Genomic DNA, 19,743 nt, shown 5'->3' on the forward strand with positions numbered 1-19,743 from the left:
GTCAAATTGTTGAATATGATCTACCTGGACATCGTATTCCTCAAGTTCTTCAAAATTTAGCTTTGCAAACATATTATATTTTGCCAAACCTAGCAGTGAAAAAGGAAAATCAGTCACAAATATCAAATAGACGAATAACATAAACAGTAAAAAAGACTTAATGGCTTAGAATTACGTCACCTCAAATATCAAATTAGGGTAGTGCACCTCAAATTTTTTAATAAAGCTCTTTTTTTTATAAAAACTGATATTTTGTTTTATGGTATTATTTTGTTAATTTTGGTTTGATTTGTGCATTTTTTACTCATCGTTTATTGGGTCAATTGGGTGGTTTTAGTTCCTTTCTCTTTTGTTACATTCTTTTTTTTCATTTTTGATATGGTTCTGAAGTGATTGTAGAGAAAATTTTGGAGTGGTTTTTTGTTTTCCTTTTACAGATCAATTGCTTGTTTTTTTTTTTTGTTTAGTAATGTTTTCTAATACTTGGAATTAATGAGTGAAAAATATTTTTTGAGACATGAATATTAGAAAAAATCATTTTTTTAATTTGTCGTGGAGCATGGATGTGGAACGTTTGTGATCCTGAGTTGATCTAGTTATTACTATCATTAGTACTATTTTTTTTAATTTTCCTTAGCAAATTAATAGAAGGCAATGATGAGTTTGCCAAATATAGAGTGGAAGACATTCGCAGTGTTCCAATCCCTCGGACGGTTACATTAATTGAATTAGGAAAGAAGTGTATATGCACATGTCATTTCTTTGAGCGCGTTGGAATCCCTTGTTCACATATGCTCAAAGTGTTCAACATGAGGAATGTATTGAAGATCCCATCTAACTATATTTTGAGCCGGTGGACAATGGATGCGAATAAGGATGTCAAAGACAAATGTGGTACTAGTAGTTCAACTATCTCTAAATTTTCGAGTTTCATTCAGCGTCATGAGCTTTATGACCTTGTGAGAACAATTGTAGAACAAGTATTAGAAAATGCTGATCTATTTGAAAAAGTAAAGTTGGGTTTCGCCAAGTTAGTTGAGGAGATCAATGCAATAAGAGAATCTATGTCGAAAACTCATGCACCATCAGTGTCCACTAATTGCAGTGCCGTTGTAGATGAAGTATGTGGCAGTATCTGATCAGTTCATGCCTCCCCCCTTGTACTCGATCCACCATGTGCTCGAGCAATTGGACGACCAAGGACTAAAATGATAAAACCTTCATGGTGAGAAGAGCCAAAAGCTTCTACGCAAGAAAAACAGTCAAAGGAAAGGCCACCCACCGGAAGGAAGTGTAAAGTTTGCAATAAGAGTAGACATGACAATCGTAACTATCCGGTGAAGGCGCGTGGGATGTACATGCTTGTGTGCTTTATGCATTGAACATAATAAGCATAATTGTTTCTATTTAGCTTTAGTTTTCATTTATCTTATGCTTTACCTATTGGACTTACAATACATCTTTCTCTTATACAGCTACTGAAGACCTTGAACCGAGTTGAGGCCATGAGAAACGAAGGGGCTGCAATTGCATGGAGGATATAACAAATTGTGAGACTGCATTTGCATCGAAGATATGGCAATTTGCAGGGGTTTATTTGCACATATATTTAAAGGATTTTTTTGTATTGACTAATTTTTTGAATTTTGGAAACATGTAAAAACCCATTTTTTTAGTTGACTTTGGGGGTTATGTGAATATTCAATGAATTTTGCAGGCATGTAAAATATATTTATGGGGCATGTAAAGGACTTGACTAATTTTTTTGAATCTTGGAAACATGTAAGTACTCTTTTTTGTAGTTGACTTTGGGGGTTATATGGATATTCAATATTCATGTAATTTTGTAGACATGTAAAGGACTTCATTATGGGGCATCTAAAGAACCCATTGTAAAACAAATAGTAATATATGTGTGGCATTTCTCTTTTTTACATGCATGTCATTACGTGTGCAATGTGGGTCAACTTGGATAGTGAAATATATTTATATCCCCATAGTTCTCACATTATTTTATTTTTTATGTTGAGTGTTTGATACATTCATAAAACTTGTATTGGAGACCACTAATTCAATAACTCTTGAAATTTGACAATTGGGAGTGTATTAGAGACCACTAATTCAATAACTATTGTATTGTTGCATGGCATTTGAATAAAACATCTCTCTCATAGATCTTGGATTTGAATGATCTCTCTCTCTCTCTCTCTCTCTCTCTCTCTCTAGTCTCAACCCAACAAAAAATGTCATGAACTGAATAATACCATAAACCAAAGAACTTCATTCACAAAAGATTCCCATTAATTAAACAATGCTCAATTACAATTATTTACTAACCACTGAAATGATACAAGGAGGTTAAACACCTCATGAAATAGGTAGAAACCATATATAAATGAAGCTTCATAAAAGGCAACCCAATTCAGCTGAATCAACCACCAACAATTTTATTCAAAGGCCTTATTGATCTCTGAGAATGGAACTGAATGTGTGATGACGTCTCCATGTGACATGTACCTTTTTCATATATTTGAACATAACAAAGGAAAGTTCAGAATGTGGCTTATAATTGTCAACATGATGCACAAAGCAATTGATTGAGAATTTAATGTTGTCAAAAAGAAAAAGGAAATGCATTTTGTAATCTATTATCATTTATATTTTAGGGATCCTATTAAAGAGAAATCACCATTAACACAATAACTTATCCATTCTACCAGCAATAACCATTCACCATTTGCATAATCAAACCATTGAATAAAAATGAATGTAACAACAAGTTCATTCAACCAATAGTAACTATGAGAAATTAAAAATCCATAAGAGAGAAACTATCAAATGAGTTCCGTGAATATAGTAGAAATCTACCAAAAACTCAATAAAAAAAAGCTGAAGAGAACCAATTAAAGGAAGAAAAACTCCAGGGAACTCACCAGTTGAAAGTCAGAGTCTTCTGTCGAAATCATAAGCCCAAACAGCTAGCCAAAGAAAATAGAAGAGAAAGTAATAGGTGAAGGAAAAAATTAGTAAGACTCTACAAAGTATTGCTGAAGTTTTCTTGGATGCTTTTGTAGACAATGTCTTTCATTTCGTCGAACAACCCATGCTCGTTCAGGTATGGTGGATTCTCCCTTATAACTAAATTGGTAGCATGTTTAATTTAATGGTTATCGCGTGCGATTGGATAACATGGTAGATGAGATAGAAGCTCTGGCCATTGAATGTTAATCCTTTTGAATACATTATCTGCCAATCTATAAAAACAAAATAGTCATAAGGTATACTTCTGAGCAGTGTTTCCATTATTGAAAATAGTTCCCAACTCTACAGGGATCAATTCTGATTCAATCCCATCCGACTTGGGTGATTCCCTTGTTGGATCAGTCCATATTTAACTAAGAAATTAAAAGGAGAAGCCAATAAGAAATTAAAAGAGGAAGCTGGATATTCAAATATTGAAGTTTTCCTTATTCTTCAACTCACTCTTTATTAGTTTCTCTTTAACTTTTTCAATGATGTAAATAAACAGGCCCCAATCCCTTATTTGGAGAAATGATTGCAATGCAATCCATCTTTGGAAGATCAAGTGCTATTTGGGTAGAAGGTGATGAATGCTCCATGCATTGTATTTTCATAAGGACAGCAAAGGGAGTTGGAACCTTTCATATAAAAACAAATACGTTGACTTTGATTCCTTTATGTTAGAGAGGGAAAGGAATTGATCCCTGTTTCTTCCTATTGTAGAAGGCCAAACTACTGCAATTTTAGTTGGTACACTTCTAAATCACGCAAACCATCATAATTTTGCTCACAGAGATCAACATGTTTAAATGAGAAATACCAAAAATAAAGAGAGAGAGAGAGAAACTTAATTTAGAACTCCACCTGAACAAGCTTAAGAAGCATGTCTATCAGCCTTATTTTCTTTCGATTTCTATAGTTAAGATTCAACCAAAGTTTTTATTTTTATTTTTTATATCAATTTCTATATCTTGTTCCATACCATTCCTTAATACACACTTTCACAAAGATTCTAATCAATGGAAACGCAGGGTGCTAAGGCGAAGAGAATTAAGGCAGAATACCATACGCTTGAGGATAACCAGCTGAGCTCTAGGACTGTATTTGCGTCAAAATTTGGGTTCATTTTTGGAAAAAAAAAAAAAGGGTTTTATCCTTGATTTAAGTTAGAATTTATTCAGAAATTGTGGGTTGGATTCAAGCAAAACAAAAAACACGTGAGGATAAGATTTGAGGTACGCTCACCTGAATTGATGTCGAAGAACTTTGCGTAGTGGACCTCCAACTTCTGTGGCAGCCAGGAAGGTCGAGAGGTCTTCGGTGATGTCTTTGGCAGCCTGGAAGATCGAGAGGGTTTTGGGCGCATCTTTAGCAGCAAGAGAGAAGAGGGGCATCTACCCTCTGGCTGAGAAGAGAGCGAACGAGGAAGAGAGAGGTATGGCCTGAATTAAATTTGGGTGAGGCTTTTGGGCCAATCAGGTTTCCCGCGCAGGTGGGGTTTCGTTTCATCACACCCCTTCGTTTTATTAAATACAAACAAACAGTTATAATAGATAGGCAAAATCAATGTTCCCATTCGCCTATGGCCGTTGGCAAGACTTTTCCTTTTTATATATATATATATATATATATATATATATATATATATATATATATATAGATAGATAGTTTATATAAGTTTAGAACCTTAAAATGTAGAATTACAGATGCACCTAAAAAATCCATCGGAAAAGGTTGATTTAAAATTGAAAAATCCTCTAATTGATCATTTCGACATTGAGATGTATCAATTTTAAAAAAAAATATTTTGAGTCTTAAAAATTGTACATTTTGCATTCCATTATCTAGACAGTCTATTTTCAAGATTTTCATATGCTTATAGGTCTACTTGTTTTTAACAATTTTCAGAGTTTAAAATTTTATAATTTGATATAAAAATAGATTTTAAATTAATGCAAAGAATTTTTTAAACCAAAATTATGTATTACGTTAAACTTTGGAGGTGCGCCTTAATTGGATTGTTTAAGGTTGCAACCTTATAGAGACCGCACCCATGTATATATAAAATGTGGCAATACAAATGCACCTCAAAAATCCATCAAAAAATGTTGTTTTAATGTTGAAAGATCCTCTAATTGATCATCTCGACATCGAGATGTATGAATGTGTATAAAGAAAGTTTTTGAGTTGTAAAAATAGTGAGTCTTGCAACACATTATTTAGGACGTCCATTTTCAAGATTTTCACATGTTTATAGATCTACATTATTTTAACTATTTTTGAAGTTTTTATAATTAGATATGAAAATATATTTTTAGATAATAGTAAGAATTTTTTACACCAAAATTATATGTTATAATAAAATTTGGAGGTGTGCCATAATTGGATTGTGTAAGGTTGCAACCTTATTGAAACCGCACCCATATATATATATATAAACTCACACTAAAAAAATTTTGGCACCAAATTTTTGACGTCCACTAACAAAAAGTTGCAAGCTCAGTAGTTTTTTTTTTATAAACTGTTTTGACACCAACTTTTGGACATCAATTCCTCTATTAATCTAGCACTAACAAAAAATATAAAAAAAATATTTTAATAAATTAAAATGACCAAAATACCCCTAACAATTTCAAGGGTTTTTTGGTCATTATCTTTTATTGAAAGATTATTGTTAATATTTTTTATAGGTGCATCCCAATGAGAAGATGGCATATACCAAATTTCATTTTCAGAAAAATTATAGTAAAAAAATTAAAAAAAAAATGCTTTGAGACGTTGGAACTGTGAGTTGCTCTCTTGATAAAAAATGGACGGCTGGATGGTAGGGGGAGGATAGAACTTCTATATTGTAGGGGGAACATAGAAAGCTTTCTCGAAAAAATAATTTTTGAAGATTGTTGGAAAAATATCCAATTATTCGAGGGTGAGACCTAAGTGCTTTTTAACTTAAAACTTTTTCTTATTGCAAAAATCAACCAGTGATTTTTTGGTAGATCGTTTGTTTTTTTTTTTTGGTAAGTAAAAAAAGTGATGCATATCCTCTAATACGATTTGAACCCCGGATGGACAATTTATCTTGGAATAGGTGGTCACAATTATTACTCAGGAGAGTATACAATGAGACCATTTACCTTAGTACAGGTGGTTACAATTAATCTTGACCATTGAATGTGAAATTGGTTATCTATTGACCAAGCTCAAAGTTTAAAAGAAATTTTTTCGAACTTTATGACACACTTAAGCTTTTAGATTTCATATCAGATGGTTATAGTAATTGTCACTTCCTTGTATCTAAGGTAAATGGTCTCATTGTATACATTCCCCAATTACTCTTGTATCAGTCTGTAGTTTTATTATAATAAAAGGAATGCATATCATAAGAGCAATTGTCTTCACAGCCGAATCACATCACCCAGCACCCAGATGTCTTATTATATTAACAAGAATGTATATTATAAGAGCAATGGAAAATTGTTTCATGAGTCGGGGATGCGTTTCTACATTTACATCCCCTCCCTGGAGGTATAAAGCATCCATTTTAAAGATGGATGCAAATGGGCAGTTCGTCTAAAAATAGTAGAAGCTAACAATTTAAATGTTTTTTTTTTTAAAACTATCATTTTCAATTTTTAAAATTTTTTTATTTGATATTCAGGATATCCATATTAGAAATTATATATCTTTAAAAATTAAATAAAAAAATCCATCTCAAAAATAGACTTTTAAAAAGGACTCATTTCTACATCAATTCATAAAAACCGTATACAAAAGCAATTTTCTTCGCAGCCCAATCACATCACCCAACATTCCAATGTTTTCAACGAAAAAGGTTGGGGTGCCTCATTCCATTGCCTATCGACGGTTAGGACAACCTCAATTGTTTATGAGTGAATTAGGACTCCCAAATTTTGGAGATGTAGGCTCTTCATTCCATAGATTGGCCTTAATAAATAGGACCCAAATTGCACTCTCTGGTGCCCTTGAAGAAAATAAAGTCTCAAAATTGAATAGAAACTATCCAATTTTTGGGGGGTGGAATCTAAGTTTCAGGAAACTCAAAATTCAATTTTGTTTTTTCTTTTGAAGTTTACAGTTATTCGACAGTGGCTTTAAAATTTTCTCTATTCAAGTTAAATTTCGTACTCTCTAACTGAAACAAATTTTCTCTAATAGAGTTTCACGCACCCTTTTATCATGCTATCCATTAATTCGGATAATATAGTTATTAATTGCTTTGCCATATCTATCTCTTTCTAAAAATTATCTTATATTGTTGTAAGCTTTGAATAAAACAAAATAGAGAGAAGAAATTTGAGGTATATTATTGTTAATACGTTAAAAATTAAACAAAGAAAACCTATGAAAATATCCGAAGAGATGAATTATTTAACTATTTATCCCCTTTTACCATTCCAACTTAAAAACATGTGTTCTTCTACAGGTACTTTGAAATTAAACCAAAACACCCATAAAAAACGCGAAACATTTTATCACGTTAAAATGCACAACACCCATATAAAAATTGCGTCATGCATTTTTATTTTATTTTTTGAACCGTACAAGCACTCGGATGAAATTATTAATAATCAAGACTTCAAGTTTTGGGTTAGTCAATAGAAACACGATTCACCCAAAAAATAATATCTGATGAAACCATCCAACTACATAATCCTTCGGTGTTTAAAAAATAAATAAATGATTACAATGAATTGAAACTCGAAAAAAATGAGAAAGTGAAGAGAAGACAAATCACAATTACAGTTGATATATTCCATTAAAGGTGGAAGCGAGGCGAACATGGACTAGAGACCGTTGTTTACAGATAATGACATTATGGCGTCCTGGTTAAACAAATCTCCCAGTAGAGGAAACTCCTTATCCAGATCAAAATTATCTGGTAAAAGCGGGAGTGAGTTGCAGTGGCAAATCGGCTAAACCTCCTCCAATGAACATCGACTCAAGACGACCTTTTTCAGGTAATGGTGTCATAAGCATATCTCCCATGTTTCCTATGAATGAATTCTAGCCATATAAGCCTCCCATGTTTTCTTCCTCCATCCTGTCTTCGTTTGGTATGAAATAATCTGCATTTTTAGGTGGTGATACTGGATTTGCTGCTAAACAACCACCTGAATCCAGGTCTTTTGGAGCAGCAGAAGGCACAACTCTGGGTGTTTTGGGGAGTGTTTTCTTCACATGTTCTAAAACAGACTGGGTTGTCGTAAGCGTCAAGCCAAGAGATTTAATTGTATCATCCTGCAAATTTAGTGTGGATGCCCAAAAAATAGAGTCCATCAACTGCTCACGCTCAACTGCTGCAGCATACTTCATAGTTTCTGAATCCATGGCGTCCTTTTCTTCAGTCTTTGAATCAATTCTTTTGGAGCATCGGAAGGCACTGTTCTTGGTGCTTTGGAGAGTTTCCTCCACAAGGTCTATAAGATATGGGTTTTCTTTGAGGCCAAGCCAAGAGGTTTAATTGTATCATCCTACAAATGTCAAAGTACATAGCCTTTAGAGAATTTTTTATGACTAAAGAACTTTTTCAGTCAGCTTCCACAATAAGGCGATGTATAATGTTATCAATGTTTCATGTAGGGCACTGGATTTACTAAAACAAAAGAAGCTTTCATATAATTTATACCAAAACAAAGTATCAAAAGAAGGAACAAATCCTTGGCCAAAACAAAAAGAAAATTGGCTGAAATAGAATCCATTTGACATTTGCAGCACAGTGGGTTGTCTAGAAAGCATGGAACAAGTAGCTCTACTTTATGACTTGAAATTTTTTTCATTCGTATCGATACATCGCGAGGTCGACATGATGGATTTTTTAGGTGAATCTCACTTTAATTAAAAAGTTAGACCCTAATCTACACTAAATCTATCCTAAATAACAAACTGAAACTGGCCTAAATACACCAAACTAGGACACAAGCACAACTATCAAACCCTGCATGCTCTTTCCAATATGATACAAATACATATGATAATAAAAATAGCCTATGTTAGGACCCAAACAAACCTCTTGCAGCTCAACAAAATGGAAACCACAGAATACTACCTCTGTATACAGCTACGCATCCAATTTCCACACAATTTCTCATCGATGAAAGAGCCTTAAAATCTGAATAAGAAGAGCCAGCGTAGTAAAAGAATCTAACCATTCAAGAATCTTTGATCCAAAATTTCACTGTGCTCAATATTAATTTAAAAAGTGCCTTCAACGATTAGGAAATCACAGAGAGAACATCCATTTAGAAAATATTGAGCAGCATTTTGATAATTAAATTAAATTAAGTGAATGTTGTTTGATACAATAAACTTGAAGCAAAAGCAAAGGCTAAGTACAGGAGTTCAGAAAATAATCAAGGTCAGGATCAAGATTGTCCATCAAAAAAAATAGGTACCGGTCAGGATCAAGATCATCCATCAATAGAATATGTACAGTAGCAGAATTTCTTTGATGGGATCACAGATGTCAGTTGTATTCCACACCAGAAATTGGTTGAGGGAATCATGGAGGTAGCGATCAAGATTGTGGTTGAGTGGGGAGAGGGCGATATCCATTAAGTGAATTTGGCCGAGGGCTTCACTGAGTACGGATAGAGAGATTCTTCGAGGGGGGAGCAATTGCAACCAATAGGAGTAAGAATTTGGCCGAGGGCTTCACTGAGTACGGATAGAGAGATTCTTCGAGGGGGGAGCAATTGCAACCAATAGGAGTAATCCGCTCGAAGAGGCTTTCTACACTTGGCTGCAACTCGCCCACTTCCCTTGTGAGTTCATTTGGATTTGGGAAGCAAGTAGCAAGCCATTCTAAGTGTCAATTCTAACTCATCAGCGCTTAGTCGCGATTCATGGTCTTCTTGGCCGAGAAGAAAGGAGCTTACAGTGCTTAGAAACTCTTTCATGGCCGCATCAGACTCAAACTGTTTCATATCAATACTGGAGGGAAGTAACAATTTCATCGAGCTATCAAAATGTTTACTACCATGTTCTGTATCCTTTCTTCTTTTTAAGACAGATTCCCTACTTCTTTTTAACTTTAGGGGGTCACATCGGACTTCCATGAGTGGATTGCATTGGCTCTTAGTTCTCTCACTACGACATAAGCAAAGAAAGGGAGAGTTAGACATTAATACAGAGCAAGAAACTTAAGAATTATCAATGAAAGTGCTAGGATCCTGTACCCTTGGCCCTCAAATCTTACTTGCACCAACAGAGCAATGGTGCCGCTTTGATGCTTGGTCGTGCCAAAGACGACAAGGCAGGCGATAGCATCGATGACGGCTATGAATATACCTCACCATCAACATACCACCCCAACTCAAACCCTACCACCATTCTCTCTCCTCCACCTCATTATTATGCCTCACCATCAACATACCACCCCAACTCAAACCCCACCACCACTCTCTTCCCTCCTCCTCCTTATTCTTACACCTCACCATCAACATACCACCCCACGACCATTCTCTCTCCTCCTTCTCATCATCCTTATGCCAATAATTTGATAGTGATGATAGAGAGGGAGAGGGCAGATAATTTCTTTAGGGCCAAGGAGGCCTTGAATGCGAGCATCAAGAGAGAGAGGGGCGCCTTTGACATTGAGACTTCGAAGCAGGCCGCAGCCTCATTTTCCTTAACGGAAGCAGATGCCCTTCACTATTGCCTGAGGACAAATGTTTTAGACCATGGCTGCCCGTCCCCTGCTATGGCTGCCCGTTGCTCCAGGAAGCACCTGCCCAATTTTCTACTATTACCCGAACTGAAATGCCTGCCCCTCGTCTCTTTGTCTTTTATTTTTTGTGGAAAATGTTTGAAAGTATAGGAAAAATCAAAATGGTCCAACAATCCTTGTGGTCTATATAATGTTTTAAAAAAATAATGTAATAAAAAGAGAAAAAATTTAGTAAATTACACATAAAATATATACAATTTAGCGTGTTACATATTTGTAACAATTCTAATTCATGATCATGTTTCTTTTGATGAGTATTTCAAACTTAAATCAAAATATATGGATAAAGTATTAAATAGTTCATCTCTCGACTTAAAGAAAATATAATGTTTAGAGAGAAAGAGAGAGTTTAGCGATATAGAGAGAAGGTAGAGACTGAGAGAAAGAATCCGATTGAATTGGGGAGAAAGAACCCCAAGAATTTATACGTTGCTATGGGTGGGTCCAATAACGTGAACCAATAACGTGATGCCACATCAGTATCAAGAATATTGACAATTTAGATTTTTTCTTTGCTATTTTGATCTCTTTTTTGAGTTGTTTATCGATGGTGGTGGATTTTAGGAGATTCAGATCGAAAAACAGGGTTTCGTAAAGGTTTGCAAGGTGGCTTCAAACCTCTGTCCAAATCGTTCCTTATTAATTACAATGTATTATGGGGATAAAATCGTGATTCGTTCTATTTGTTAAAAACATAAAAAATAAAAAATTGTGATTCGTTCTTTTTTCTCGAATTTATAGGATAATTAGTGTGTATACAAGTGAAATGGAATTGAAGTTTTACGAAGTGGAGTTTGGGTTAAAATTGGAAATTAAAATTGGGATTCCTGATCTTTTTTAGCAGCAACTTTTATATTTATCTTAGATTTATTTATGTATGGACCTTGAAATTTTATGTAAAATACGAAATGCTCTACTTATATGCAAAAATTACAAAGAAGGTCGATCAACCGTTGTTTTCTTACTTTTTTTCAAAATTGCCCTTTGGTCAACCCGATATTTAATTATTTTTTTTTTAGTTTTTCGTTACTAGGATAGTGCCCCAAACTTCAAGGCACTGCCCTACTAAGGGAAAAACTAAAAAAAATAATAAAAACAAATCAATTTGACCGAGGGGCAATTTTTGAAAAAATAAAAAAACGAGGGTTGAGCGACCTTTGTAATTTTCGCATATAACTGAAGCATTTCATATTTTACCTAAAATTTTAAAGTATGTTTGTAAATCAAGGGAGTTTGTATGTCGATGTATCTAGAGTGAGTATTTCAGCCAAGTGAGTTTTTATTAAGATGTATCTGTTGTGGGTTGCAAGGTTGGCTCCTTCCCAGTAACCTATTTGGATCTTCCTATCTTTGATTCAAGACTTATGATTGCTGTCTGGGATATAGTGCTTGAAAGAGTTAGAAAAAAGTTGGATTTATGGAAGTACAAGTATCTCTCTTTGGGTGGTAGGGTTACTCTTTTGAAATCATGTTTATCAAATCTCCCTGTTTGCCAGATGTCTTTGAAAAATATGCCTGCCTCGGTTGCAAAAAAATTGAAAAAAATGATGCGAGACTTTCTCTGAGGCTCTTATTCTAATGGGAGGAAGTTCCATTTGCTTAGATGAGATAGAGTATATATACCTAAAAAAGATGGTGAGCTGAGATTAAGGAAAATTTGGGCGTTTAACCAAGCATTCTTATGTAAATGGTGGTGGAGAAGCCTTCAACCCAAGAACCATTTGTAGTATGAAGATCTTATGGCTAAATATGGAGTTGATAGATTACAGGTGTGGTTGGGTAATGGGCATGGAAGAGAGGTTTCACAGGTGTGGAAGTCCATCTTTAGATGCATACCTATTGTTACAGGTTATTCTAGATGGAGCGTTGGTTGTGGTATGCAAATGTCTCGGTGGTATCATAAATGGATAGGGGATTATCCCTTGAAAGTGGCATTTTCTGATCTGTTTATTGGTAACTCAGCCGACAGTTACCATTCATGAAGCTTTAGAAAGAAGATGTCTGTAAAGTTCTTGGACTATTTCTCTATCTTATGGCAAACTGAGTAACCACCTATTATCTCAGTGGTGCTCTCTTGTGGAAATGCTGAATAACACCTATATTGTTGCTGATGCTGAGGATGAGATTATATGGGCGATTTAAAGTGATGGACTTTGTTCGGTGAAATCTTGTTATAATCTATTATTCCAATATAGGATTAGACGGTCCAACTCCCATGTTGCTGCTGTTTGGAAATGGCCTATATACATAAGGTACAGTGTTTCATTTGGCTTGCTTCTCTGAATAGGATTTTAACGGTTGATAACTTGCTTAAAAGGGGAAAAATTTTGCCGAATGTTCGTCTTTTGTGCAAAAAAGATGGGGAAGCAGTGGCACATCTCTTGATCCATTGTTCTTTACATCCCTTGTGTGATCCTGGCTTTTCTCCACACTTGGGATACTTTTTGTCATGCCCCATTCAATGGAAGGTATCATCTCCCAGATGTCTTTAAGCCATTTGCCGGTAGGTGGGAAGGTCCTATGGAAGATTTCTAAAGGGGTTATCTTTTGAGAAATATGGAAGGAGAGGAATAGAAGAACCTTTGATGGGAGTTCATTGTCATTTGAAAAGCTCATAGCCAAAATTAAGCTATCCATTGGGATATGGTTATCAGTGACTAAGGAGGGTTGGGGTATTCCAATTGTGGATGTTTGGTCTAATCTTCACAATTTGTTTTTCCTTGGTATTTCTTATCCCAAACCGAGAACTTTTGGTTGGCACCTGACTTGGGAGTGTTAAGCTAAATTTCGATGGAAGTTCCTTTGGAAATCCAGGTAGGGCTGGCATTGGTGGTGTTGTACGTGACTCCACGGGCTGTGTTATTCTCTCCTTTTCCGACCCGATAGGGGAAAAAACTGCAAATTTTGCTGAATTGCGTGCTTTGTTGTGTGGGTTGAAAATTTTCTTTGAAAGGAACATTACTGGTAATGTTTGGACTGAAGGGGACTCTTTGAATGTTATAAAATGGTGCAAATTGGAACATAAGGTTCCGTGGGAATTGCGATCTTTATGGTTGCAAATAATGGATCTAGCTGGACCTTCTATTTTGTTCAATCATGTCTATCAAGAATCAAACTCCATTGTCGATTCTTTGGCTAAAGGAGGTGCATCGTTACCTTTTGTTGATTTGTTCGGATGTAATTTCTTTCACTTAATCATCAATAAAACTTTTGAACATTTGTCAAAAAAAATAATCCAAACTCAATCGATAATCCCCCCTCTCTCTCTTTATCCCTATTTCTATGGTTTCTTGATCCTACTATCGTTCTATTTCAATATCCGTATTTGTAGGTTTTTTATGGTACGTGTCTTGGTTTCTTGATCCTATTGTCTTTGTAATTCAATATTCGTATTTTTAAGGTTTCTTGTTGCTACGTGTGTTTTTATTTGAAATGAGAGAGAATCTGAAGAGAGAGAGCTCCACTAGAGAATCGTGTATCTCAGGTTAATGGGAGATTAGTGTGTATTGGGTGCTCATGCAGGACCCAATTGTGAATTGGTCCTACAGGCAAAACACAATGACCAGTTTTTTAGTACTCTCTTATTATCCTATTTTTTGATTCTTTTTCAAGTTGAGAAACAAGAATTTTTACGAGGATAGGAGAGGATTACCTCTCCTTAGAAGCCTTTCTCTCTCTCTCAAGAACAGAGATGAAGTAAAAAGAAGAGATCAAAGCAAAAAGAGAGAAATTTTCTTTCCACTTATTTTTTAAAAAAAGAAACAGAAATTAAGATGTCCATTATGAGAATGCTCAACTACTCCATAAAATAAAATAAAAAATAAAATAAAACCTTTGATGGAAACACCATGACAAATGTTCTCTTTCTTCCAATAAAAAGACACAAAAAGAAGGAGCAGCATAACAAAGTCTGGTTGATAGTGAACAAAAAAGAAATAGAGAAATAATAAAAAAAATGACACATATAAATAAATTCAAGAAGAAGAAGGAGAAGAGAGGGGGTGGTGGGGGGATTGCGGAAGCAGAGAGAGACAATAGAAAGAATTTCTTCATGCGTTAATGGCGACAGAGCCAAAAAAAAAAAAAAAAGCACATAGAGAAGGAGACATAGAAGCATGAAAGAAACATACAAAGAAAACAAAATGATATTATTTTTAAGTCTTTAACAAACTAAATACACCTGTAACTTGTAAAAAATCCTTTGGAGCAATGGATTTTCACTCTCTCTCTCCTCTTCCCTCTATGTTTTGGGCAATGGGGTGGATTGATGTATAGGGTCATTATATATGCGTATTTGCGTGGTTTCTTGATCCTACTTTTCCTTATATTTCGAATGCGGAAGAGTATTAAGAGAGAGAGTGTTAAGAGAGAGAGCTGTCTAGTGGTTTTTTTGACGATTTATCCCTGTGAAATAAGATAGAATTTAAAGGATAGGATATGTACCAAAATCTTGTAATAAAGATTTTAGAAGTTGTAAGAAGAAATCGAAAAGATATCAAAAAAATCTTAGCACCAAAACAAACGATCTACTTTTTAGTTTGGACTTCACGAAATATATTGCATCTCTATTTCTATTATTCTTCTCATTAAATTAAGATTTGATCAATCATAATCAATAATTCTTATTCATAAATATATCTAATTTTATTACAGCTAAAGAATGAAAAAACAGAAGGAAGAAACTATACACTCATGATTCATATGTTTTGTAAATCACAAAATAAAATTGTTATGAGAAGTTTGGAAATTGGTTTTCGGTAAAAAAAAGAAATTTGGTATAATTTTTTTTTAAGTATTTAAAAATTAATGACAAGAAATTTGGATGATAAAATACTTTAAATGCAGTAAAATAACAAAAAAAAAAAAAAACAAATTTCTTTCAAAGATTATTCACAAAAAGCAATTGTTATCAAAAGTTTGGAAATTAGGTTTCTGTAAAAAAACTGTTATAATGTTTTTTGAAATATTTAAAAATTTATGACAAGAATTTGGATGATAAAATATTTTAAAAAAAGCTGTAAAATAGCCAAAAAAAAAAAAAAAGTCCGTTTAAATAATATTCACGAAATGAAATTGTTATGAAAAGTTTGGAAATTGGGTTTCTATAAAAAAAAATAAAAATGGTATAATTTTTTTTGAAATATTTAGAAATGTATAACAATAAATTTGGATGATAAAATACTAAAAAAAAAAAAAAGTAAATTAGCAATAAAAAAAAAACTCTTTTAAATATTGTAATAAGAAATCATATATTTTGTAAATCACAAAAATGAAATTGTTAAGGATGCAAATTGGTTTTCAGTATAAAATAAAATAAATAAATAAATAAATAAAAGAATTGGTATAATTTTTTTGAAGTATTTAAAAATTTATGACAAGAAATTTGGATTGTAGAATATATTTAAAACATGAAATATTAAAAAATAATAATTTTATCTCTCTTTCTTATAAGTTTTTTTTGTTTTTGTGTGAGTTAGTTGGGGAGAAGGCCCCCACCAATTTTTCATTGTTAAATAAAAAAATATATATATACAGCTCATTACTTTATAACCTAAAAAGGGGCACCTATGCCAACTCATGTGTTAAAGCATGGCAAATAAAATTTGGCAGTCGAGAATGCCAAACAATAGCTTCTAAACGATATGTAGCCCTCTTTGCAAGAATATCAGCAGCCATATTAGCCTCATAAAAAAATGTGGGTGATGGACCACCAACAATTAGAAAGACCTTTTCAACAATTTACTGCAACTGTATATAACCCCCATGTTGGTCGGGAGCATTCATACATAACATAAATGAGCAATGTTGTGTTGCTTTTAATTTGAATAGGGTAGCACTGAAGTTTAGCAACTAGGATCAAACCTTCTGTAAGAGCGAAGAACTCTGCATAATTATTAGAAGAGATTCCAAAGGGTTTGACAAATGCTGCAATAGAAATCCCTTCAGAATTCCTAATAAAAGCCCCAAATAATTAGGGCAAGGAAACGTCCATGCCACTGGAATAATAGGTTTATCCCTTTGCAGAAAGCCTTTTGAACTTTAAGTTATCAATTATCGCCTTTTCTGACAAAAGAAAAGTCCAGGATTTAACATCAGCTAACTCCCTAACATGAGAAATGATTTATGTAACCAATTGCTCCCTTCTAGTCAACCTATCCTGGAAACGCTTTGATTGCGTTATGCCCATAAGAACTGTATAGTTGTGAAGAATAAAGAAGTTGAAATATTGAAGAGTCTATTTGATTTGAATCTAAAGGCTAACCAGTTTCTCAACATAATAGGAATAGAAGTGCCTTAGATGAAGCACTTACCATACCTCCATGCAACCGACCTTCATATAGCCTGCGAGAAATCACAAAGATTCAAAGATACATGGATTGTCATCAGTACTTTTGCAACAGGAACATACCGGAGGAGCTATAGCATTTCCACGCTGCTGCAAGAGAGAAATAGAATGTAACCGATGATGAAGGGCCAACAATGAAAACCATTTAGCTTGGGGATGAGATTTTGCTGACCATAGGGTTTTGAAAAACGTTTGAGTGGTTCCCTTGTTATGAATAAACTCCCAAGCTCCTTTAATTAAGGACAAACCACTCACATAATGAACTGACACAAGAAAATCCTTGTGTTGTTGTAGTGGAAGAATAATACTCTCAACCTCCTTCCATATCTGTGTCAAAGAACTTGATACCGACAAGGGTAATACCCAAGATCGAGGAACACCGCCAATATGATCAGAAACCTTTGGCATAGCAACCTCAGGGTTCTGATGAACAGTCATAATATAAGATTCCCATATCGACTTTTCTGATAGCCATGGGCCTGCCCAAAAATCTACTAGCCAACCATCTCCAATAACCCATCTGACATTATGTTTTAAATAAGATAGGCCAGTCCGAATACCCTTCCAAGCATAAGATTAATATCTTTTGTATTCAGTCTCTCATATAGAAGAGTTCATGAAAAAGCGATGCTTAAAGAATCGAGCATATAAAAATGAAGGATCTGCCAATATTCTCCATGCTAATTTCATCATCACTGTATTATTAAAATCCCCTAGATCACAGACTCCTAGTCCCCCTTCTGTCTGAGGTAAGGAAATTGTATTCAATTTGCCAAGATGAATTCCCTTCTTTTCTTCCACGCCTGCCCATAGGATGCTCCTCTGTAATAACTTTAACAACCAAAGCAGATATTGAATGTAAGTCAAATGTCTATGAAACAATGCCCTGCAAAACCCCAAAAAAGAAGGCTTTGTTTTATGCAATATTAAGTTCTTGTCAAGTAGTTCCTTTTATCTTATATATTATAAAACTCTATAGAAAATAGGTTAGCTAGTCACTAATGAAATAAAAAAGCAGTAAAATCATAAACAAAAAAAGAAAAAACAAATCAATGTTTTTTTAAAGATTATAATAACAAAATAAAGTTCAAAAAAATAGAAAAGGAGAAAATAATGAACAAAATATTGTTAAGTTGGAAAGTAAAGTACAAAAATATTTTAAATGGAAAACATAATGAGCATATTATTTGAAAAATGGAGTATTTAGTAAGTTAAAAATAAAAAAGTTAAAACTTGCACTAGACTATCTATGAAGGGTGTGGTTTGCATAAGGTTGCAGCCTTAAAAATCAAAACAAGGTGCAGCTCCAAATTTTATCCGCGTATGTAATTGATGTCAAAACTTCTTAGGACGGCCTGAGGATCAACTTTCATCTATAATTGTAAAGTTTTAAACTCCAAAAATGGTTCACATCAAGTAGATCTATAAACAAATGAAAATCTTGAAAATGGATGGTCTAGATAATTTGATAATTTGTTGCAAGATACACTATTTTTCAAACTCAAATTTTTTTCCTGCCTCATATTCATATATCTTGATGCCGATATGATCAATCAAAAGGTTTTCCAATATCAAAAAGAATTTTTTTATCATGGATTTTTGAAGTGCGTCTGAATTCTATAGTTTACAGTTGCTACATAAATCTTTTCCATTTATGAATGTATAAACCTTCTTTTGTTAATGAAAGTAAAAATTTTATATATAGGTGAGACCTTAAAAAATCAAATTCAGGCGCAGCTAAAAAATTGGCTAGACTAGGATATTTTCAGTGCTAAAAAACCCTCAATTCGATCACGTCGACCTCTATATATATGGACACAAGAAAAACTAGATTTCAAGCTTGAAAATAGTTCGTCATATAATGTTATCTAAACTATCAATTTTCAAGATATTGAGTGTTCATAAAACTGCTCAATTTGCACTATTTTTTAATCTTTATATTTTATGTTGAGACAAAAATAAACGTTATCGCATAGATTTCTGGTACTGAAACAACATATTTCAGGATTATTTGAAGTTGAGCCTTACTTTGAATGGTTAGGGCCTCAGCCTTATACTAACCACATTTTATATAAATTGCATAGCATTACAAATAAGGGCAAGCTTTGTATGCTTCCCCTACCATATAAAACTTTTATACTTTCCCCTATCCCACTGTCCATTCTAAATGGATGGCTTAGATGACCTCAATCACACTGTCACCCTCTATACGGTTTTATTTTTAATTTTTTTTGTACAAAACATTTTGACACCAAAAGTTGGGCAGCCAATACTCTCTTGAACTTTCACATATAAAAAATATAAAAAATAGTCCCAATAAAATAAAATGACTAAAATACCCCTAAAAGATTCAGGGGTATTTTGGTCACTATAGTGTCTTAAAAATAATATTTATTGAGCTGTGCCCATTGAGATGACTGAACATACCAAATTTTATATTCATATAGTCAGTAGAAAGAAAATTAAAAATAGAATACTCTAAGGCGTCAGATCTAGATTAAATGCTCAGTGGCTCACTTGATCAAAATTGGATGGCTGGATGAAAGGGGAAGTATATATTTTTATGTTTTAAGGGAAGCATAGAAACCTTTATTTCTATATCTTTTGTTTAAGACAGAATTTTGTTTTT

The sequence above is a fragment of the Amborella trichopoda genome, chromosome 5 (genome assembly GCF_054954075.1).
Source record: "Amborella trichopoda isolate Santa Cruz 75 chromosome 5, AtrichopodaSantaCruz75HAP2 v2.0, whole genome shotgun sequence".
Taxonomy (NCBI): domain Eukaryota; kingdom Viridiplantae; phylum Streptophyta; class Magnoliopsida; order Amborellales; family Amborellaceae; genus Amborella; species Amborella trichopoda.